Here is an 8,201-nt window from a genome sequence, read left to right as displayed (position 1 = left end):
TCATATTTGCATTCCAACAACTCATATTTGCATTCCAACAACTCTTCAGAAGACTCACGTAGTTTTTGAGAATTTTGAACCCAATCTTCATGTCCAGAAGAACACTTGTATCTAGTCCTTTAAATGTAATAGACATGCCCATAAGCTTCTCTGCAGTCTCCTGTGATAGAACTCTGTTCAAGCAACTGAATGCATAAGTCAGGGTGTAAAATAGTTTGTCAGTTTGAAATCTTCTATCAGATTCTCTCTCTCTCTCTCTCTCTCTCTCTCTCTCTCTCTCTCTCTCTGTTTCTGTCTATTTCTGTTGCCAATACAAACAGTACCAGGAATTCTTTATATGGGTAAAATATGTAGATTTATGGAGGTTGATTAGATCACTCTTGATGTCAAGGAACGATGGGTAAAATTTACTGTTTAGGAAGGAGCTGAAGTTAAAACCATTAGCTGAACCATTGGCAGAAGCATCTGTCGCACGCTCCTGTGGAGGCCACAACACTATTCCATTAAGAGGAGCAACCTCCCTCACAGATTTTTGTTGATGTAGATTCTTTGATACTCAAATTTCATCTTACATGATGGGCACGCCGTCCTGAAAGTCGTTAGATTTATTTGAGGTGGAACGGGCCACGATATGAAGGTATTGGAGGGGGCTAAGACTGACGTTGTTGAGGCAGCGGTGGTTGCGACGGTGGCTGTCGCTGTGGTTGAGCCTGGGGCTGAGGTTGAGATTGAGGATGAGGCTGTGTTTGATTAGTTGTATAGGTACGAGTTGTTGGATGTCTTTCATCTGGAAACCTCTCATGCTATTTGGGAGTATCTTATCTCAACGTTTGAGAAGAAATCGGTCACCGAAATTTTATATCTCCAAACTTGTTTGAAGAATCTTCAATATAAGGTTGGTACCTCTATGCACTCTCATATCGAGGCTTTTAAAGACATTATCAATCAGCTTGGTGCTGCCGGCGCTCCTGTTGCTAAAAATCAGATTGTTACTCAACTTCTTCATACCATCAAAGATCCTTTATATGACAATATCATCACTATTTTGTCTAACAAGGATGATATCCACTTTGACAAAGCATGTATATCTCTTATTGAATATTCTCAACGTCATGAGCATCATTTGGAAAAATCTGATGCTGTTTTGGTCACTCGGGAAGAAAGGGATTTTGATGCTGCTTTTGTTGCTCGCAAGCGTCCTGCTTCACGTTTTCAGCAGGGTGGACGCCCTAATCCAGGTAGTAAATTTTCTCGTCTTGCTTATCCTAACAAACATTTTTCTTATTGTGATAAGAAAGGTCATGTGGCTTCTGATTGCTGGGCACGTCAATATGATGAGGAGCATGGAGTTACTACAAAGCAACCTCGCTCGTCCAAAAGTTTTCCTCCTTGTGATTATTGTACACATACAGATCATCCATCTCGTCGTTGTTATAAACGCAGATATGATGAAGAACGTTCTCGAGCTTATATTGTTCAACAAACTACAACTGATGATGATCATACTCATCAGGAGCTCAATTTCGTCCATTATGATATCTCTCCAGAAAAGGTACTTCATGTTCATGATGGTTCTCTATTCATCGTTGATTCAGGTGCCACTGGAAACATGACATACCAATCGCAGTGGCTTCACAATTATCATTCTCTTCCTGTCAAGAAGTTTGTTTACCTTGCGGATGATACGACTTGTCAAGTCAAAGGAGTGGGTGATTTATATCTGGGGACTGTTTCATCCACTAGAATATTAAGAGGAGTTCTTCATGTTCCAGATTTGCAAAGAAATCTTCTTTCTGTTGCTCGTTTAGTTGATCTTGGTTTGTTTGTTGGCTTTGATCATAATCAATGTCGTATAGAGAAAGATGGGCATACTATAGCAGTGGCTCCTCGACATGGTAATCTATTTGAGCTATCATTGAATGATATAGTTGCAAATGTTGTTACTGCCCCTGGAGATGCAGATTGCAAATTATGGCATCAACGATTTGCACACTCTGATTTTGCCAAAATTCTTGATCTTCATCGTCATGGTCTTGTGCAAGGTATGGATCTTAAATCTCATCCACGTATGGGAATATGTGAGTACTGTGCACTTGGAAAACACCATCGTTCACCTTTCCACACTTCTACTTCATCACATTCCTGTGCTCTCTTGGATTTGGTTCATACCAATATTTGTGGTCCTTTTCCTGCCTCAAAGTCTCAATATCGATATTTTATAACTTTCATTGATGATTTCTCATGGTACACACATGTCTATCTTCTTCGACATAAGTCTAAGGCTTTATCTATATTTAAACAATACAAGATAAGTGTGGAGCTTCAAACTGGATTCTCTATAAAGACGCTTCGCAGTGACAATGGCGGTGAATATGTATCCAATCTATTTGATGACTTCTGTAAGGATCAAGGTATTCATCATGAGTTTACAGTTCCTTATTCTCCTCAACAAAATGGTGTTGCTAAGCGCAAAAATCACACGATTCTTAATGCTATACGTTGCATGCTTATACACTCTAGTTTGTCTCAAAAGTTTTGGACTGAAGCACTTCTAACAGCTGTTTTTATTCAAAATCATCTTCCAACTACTGCACCTGCTGGTAAAATTCCTATAACAATTTGGACAGGGAAGACACCTTCAGTCTCTCACTTTCGCATTTTGGCTGCATTGCTTATATTCATGTGCCCAAGGACACTCGACATAAGTTGGATCCTCCAGGTTTGAAGGTTATTTTTCTTGGTTATTCAGATCATTCCAAAGGTTACAAATTTTATGATCCTTCTTCTCAAAAGGTTATCATTAGTCATGATGCTATATTTGATGACAAGACTATGGGTGGCACATGGTCGTCAGATGTTTCAGATGATACACAATCTTTGCTTAGTGCATTTCCTTACTTGCTTTGTGATTCTACTAATTCTGATGATCATAAACCTCCTCCACCTCCAAAGAAGATTGATGAAAATTTGGAGATCTATGTTGATCTTCCTATTGAGATAGAGCATGGATTCTATTCTATTGAATATGATGTCTTTGATGATACTATGTCTGTCCAAGAGGATCCAATATCGTATATGGAAGCTATCAATTCGTCTCAAAGGGATCAATGGCAAGAAGCTATGCAAGCTAAGTACGATTCTTTAATCTCCAAAGGTACATGGATTCTTACTGAACTCCCCCCAAATCGTGTTTCTATCAAATGTAAATCGGTTTATAAAACCAAGACCAAAGCTGATGGATCATTTGATAATTTCAAAGCACGACTTGTTGCAAAAGGTTACTCACAGATTGCAGGAGTAGATTATCAAGAAACATTTTCTCCCGTTGTGCGCTCCACAACTGTTCGTATGATTTTGGCTTTTGCAACACTATTTGATCTAGAAATTCACCAAATGGATGTTAAAACGGCTTTTCTCAATGGAGATCTTGAAGAAGAAATCTATATGGAGCAACCTGAAGGTTTTATGATTGCAAGAAAGGAGCATCTTGTATGTCAGCTTCATCGTGCATTATATGGATTGAAGCAAGCCTCTCGTGCTTGGTATATTAAGATTGATCAGTTCCTCACATCTAAAGGTTTTTTTGCATGTTTTGCTGACCCAAATATTTACATCAAAAGGGAGGACAAATATTTTATAATTCTTGCTCTATATGTTGATGATACTATTCTTGTGTCAAATAATATTGCTTTCTTGGATGCTATGAAGAAGCTTTTATCGACTGCATTTGAAATGGTGGATCTTGGTCAGATACATTCTTGTTTGGGTATTCAAGTTCAACGACACCGACAACAAGGCATTCTTCTTCTTTGCCAGACAAAGTTTATTAATGATATTGTTAAGAAGTTTGGGTTGACAAATGCGCACTCTGCTAACACTCCCATTCTTTCAAGCTCTACCAAGGGTACATCTACAACATGCAATGAAGAATCAGCCATTCATCAACCTTTTGCTAATCTTGTTGGTTGTCTTCAATTTATTGGTTTAAACACAAGACCAGATATTTTATTTACAGCTAACTTTTTGGGACAGTATCTTTCTTCCCCTTCCACTATTCATTGGAGTGCTGCAAAACGTATTCTTAAGTACCTCAAGGGTACTAAGGATTTTGGTCTTATTTATCGTCGTCGAGAGGATTCTTCTTTATCTTCTTCAACTTCTCTTGACCTTATTGGATATACAGACGCTGATTGGGCAAGTTCACACTTATCCATGCGATCTACAAGTGGGAATTGTTTCTTTGTAAATGGATGTTTGGTTTCTTGGTCCAGCAAGAAACAACGATGTGTTGCGGTTTCTACAACTGAAGCCGAATATGTTGCTGCATCATTAGCAGCTCGCGAGCTAGTTTGGCTTCGACAACTACTTGCAAATTTGGGACATCCTTCATCATCTAGTACACCTCTTCGATGCGATAACCAAAGTTCTATTAGTCTTACCAAAGACTATATACAACATAGTAAATCAAAGCATATTGCTATTCATTATCATTATGTTCGACATGAAGTCAAGAAAGGTTCCATTATGGTGGAGCATTGTCCCAGTGATCAAATGGTTGCAGACATCTTCACAAAAGCTCTTAGTGAAGCTCGCTTTAGCTCATTAAGACATGAACTTGGTATTGTTCCAAGTTCTTGTCTCACTGATTGAGGCATGTATCATTGTATTCAAGAAAACTTTATAGTAAATCATTTTTGTATCATAGGTATGTGTAGGGCCGGGGCCCATGTTGAGAGAGAGAGAGAGTACGAGAGAGATACACAAGACATACTCCCAATGAATGATTCATATTGATGTAGAGTTAGTATATATAGGTGAGACCCAAGTCAAGTGAGAGATGATATATATAGTTGTAACATGTGTTGAGAGAGAGAGAGAGTACGATAGAGATACACAAGACATGCTCCCAAAGAATGATTCATATTGATGTAGAGTTAGTATATATAGGTGAGACCCAAGTCAAGTGAGAGATGATATATATAGTTGTAACACGAGTCACATTGTGGCCACCATTGGCACCTTACTTGAACTGAGCCTGCTTAGAGCTTTGAGAAGCCTTCGCGCTGCATCTTCCATCATATAGGGCCTTTTTCACCTTGTCAGAAAGCACCCCTCAAGCTTCTGAAATATATTTAAAGGCTGCTTCAGTTTGTTTCTCCTCCTTCAATCGTTGTTTGCCGGCCTCATCCTAGCCTTCCTTTTAGAAAGTCGCAGAGCTACTTCGATTTCAATTCATCTCCTTTTGGTCTCCGTAGCTCCTCTCTGATTGGACGAAAATCCTCCCTTTCTCCTTCCATCAAGCTCCTTTGTTCCATCCTCTCTGATTTCCTTCCGCTGAGTTCCGTCTTCCCCCCCAGTTGCCGAGCCTCTTCGATTCCCCCATTTTTCTGCTTTATGCTCTTCCTCCCCCCTTGATTAGCGAAAAAAAACTCCTCTTTTTTTTCTTCCCGTAGCTCCCTCTTCCCAGTTTATTCTCATTACTAAAATTACCGGTGGCAGCATCTTCTCTGGACTATTCTAAGCACACATAGTTGCAGTTTGAACCACCCTCCTTAAATCCGATTCATCACATATCCTACACAATTTTGGGTCTAAGAGCTCCATAAGTCGTCCTTCGGCCACTGCCCATTCTACTATAGTGCGCTTCTGTCCAGATCCAAGCTTCTCAATTGGTTTCCTACCACTAACTAGTTCTAGCCCCATAGTGCATACTCTGGTGCAAGATAGCCCAAAGTTCCTTTCACTCTTGTTGTAACATGACTTGCCCCTTCTGGAATGAGTTTTGCAAATCCAAAGTCTGCATCCTGCCTCTCAAATTTGGAATCCAAGAGGACGTCGCTGGCCTTCACATCTTGATGAATGATGTGGGAAGATGCATAATGATGAAGATACGCAATGCCTTCAGCACAGCCTATCGCAATTCGCATCCTTCTGTCCCAGTCAAGATTGCCTTCTGTAGCAAATTGTCCATGAAGATGAGACAGAAGGCTCAGATTTGGCATGAAGTCATAGATAATGAGACGTTCTTGCCCTTCTGCACAATATCCCTTTAAAGATACCAAATTCTTATGTCGAACTCGTCCCAGTACCTCAACTTCCACAGCAAACTCCATCTCTGCTTTTAAGCTCAATACTTTCAACTGTTTTACTGCAATCTCTGAACCATTAGGAAGTTGGCCCCACTAAACACTGCCAAAATCAGTATCCTTTGCTAGCCCTTCTTTACTATCTTACCCACGTAGAATAAAAATGCAAACATAACGACTAAGTATGTACAAAGTATCAAATCCCACACACACAACTTTTGGGTGGATTTCACACCTCGGATGCGCAGCAATACGACACCCTACAGATACTAAATGCTGAAAAATACATTATATGATTTTTTATGCATATGTTCTACAGACCTACAGACGGTATTATATGGAGTGGAAGTGTGGGGAGAGCATCTCCCGATCTACATGGAATGACATTGAGAAGGTGCAAAAATCTTTATTTGTAGACATTTGGGCATCAAAAGCACCACACCAAATATAATTATGCTTTTGGATTGGTTGTCAACCAATTGAGGTACATGCTATGATATGAGTGCTAAGATATGCCCCTCGAGTATGTCAAATGGATGACATTAGGCTCCCCAAACATGCATGGGATGCTAGCACACACCTCCAAAAAATGTGGAAAAGTAAAGTGCTTGCAATAGGATGGATGCTGGATATGCGAAAATGGTTTAAAGGGTGGGGAGTGGATAGATATCTAGATATGGCATCTGAAGATATATGCATAGACACATTTCAATCAGACCTCTTACAAGTGTATCAAGCAAAACGTCAAAACAAAGGAGCAAGTGGCAAACTTGCTTATTACAGTATGCATATCTATCCTTCGTGTTGGGAATTCTACATGCAAGCAAAGGCACACACACTGGCATACATAGCCAACCCACTCAATGGTATTTAAACGGAGTATTGCATGACTTCAAACTGGATCACACACTTTATTGATCAAGACGGGTGCATGGAATGGACAGGCAAGAGAGACGAGGTTATGCAAGCTGTGTGGACTATAGAGTGTAGAATCAGAGGAGCACATGATTATGACATGCCCAACATATGCACACACATGGGCTGACTTTGATATCCCTTTACAGGGGGCCACTTCACCAGTTTCTGACCACTACTCCTATATCAAAGTTAGAGGCTCTCATCACCCGCATGTTATGCTTTCGGGAGAACCACACTGCATAGATTGTTCTTTTACCATAGCTACCCATTCCTACCATGGGGAAGGAGAATCATTGTATATTTGGAAAGGTCCCATGGGTCATAATTTGGCCTTCTGTGTTGGATGATAATAAACTACTCTACTCTCTGCTCTACCTCGCCCTTATTTTCTACCTCCTCCCTCTCTCTTCCTTGCTTCTCTCTCCCTCTCTATTTCTGTTTCCTCCCATTTTTCTGTCTCTTTCCCTTTTTTTGATTCTTCTCTCTTTGTTTCTTCCTCCCCTCTCTCTCACATTGTTTCTCTCACTCCTTTCATCTCTCTGTTTCTCTCTTCCTATCCCTCTCTCTCTTTTTCTCTCTCTATTTTCCATTAAGCCCATCTTTCTCCCCTTCCTTATTTCTCTCCTTTCTCTCTTCCTCCCCCTCCCTTATTCTTTCTATTTCTCTTTCTCCTCCCCTTTCAGTCAATTCATCTCTCTATGAACAACATTAAAGAGAGAAAATAAGAAGTTTATAAAACAAACAAATCGAAAGCAATGTCTCCCTCCCTCTCTCTTTATGTCTCTCTCCCTCCTCTCCCTCTACTTTTCTCTCTTTCCCCTCTCTCTCATTCTCTCATTCTTTCCCTCTTTCTTGCTCTCTATTTTATTTTTTCCTCCATCTCTCTATAGCTCTCTTTCTTCCCCCTCTCTCTCTTCATTTCACTCTCCTTCCTCTCATTACCTCGCCCTCTCTATTTCTCCCTTCCCTTTCTCTCACTTCATTTTCTCCCTCTCTTTCTCTCTCTTTCCCTTTCTTTGTTTCCTCTCTCTTTATTTCTCCCTCCCCCTTTGTCTCCATCATTGTTTCTCTCACTCACTCTCCTCTCTCTCTTCCTTTATCTCTCATTTCTCTCTTCCCCTCCCTCTTTGTTTCCTTTCTCTCACTCACCATCCTCTCTCTCTCCCTTCATCTCTCATTTCTCTCTTTCCCTCCCTC

At 40.3% G+C, this 8,201-nt stretch overlaps 1 pseudogene; it reads right to left on the bottom strand.

The window, feature by feature from the left end:
• Positions 1–5,517: 5,517 nt before the first annotated feature.
• On the bottom strand, positions 5,518–6,133 carry LOC148013248 (PTI1-like tyrosine-protein kinase At3g15890 pseudogene; annotated as a pseudogene).
• Between the last annotated feature and the right edge of the window lie 2,068 nt (positions 6,134–8,201).

The sequence above is a fragment of the Lygodium microphyllum genome, chromosome 26 (genome assembly GCF_053477565.2).
Source record: "Lygodium microphyllum isolate KBCC chromosome 26, Lygodium_microphyllum_v1.1.10, whole genome shotgun sequence".
Classification (NCBI taxonomy): Eukaryota; Viridiplantae; Streptophyta; class Polypodiopsida; order Schizaeales; family Lygodiaceae; genus Lygodium; species Lygodium microphyllum.
Note: the sequence above shows the minus strand (reverse complement) of the source record. Positions and strands in the feature narration are given on the sequence as shown.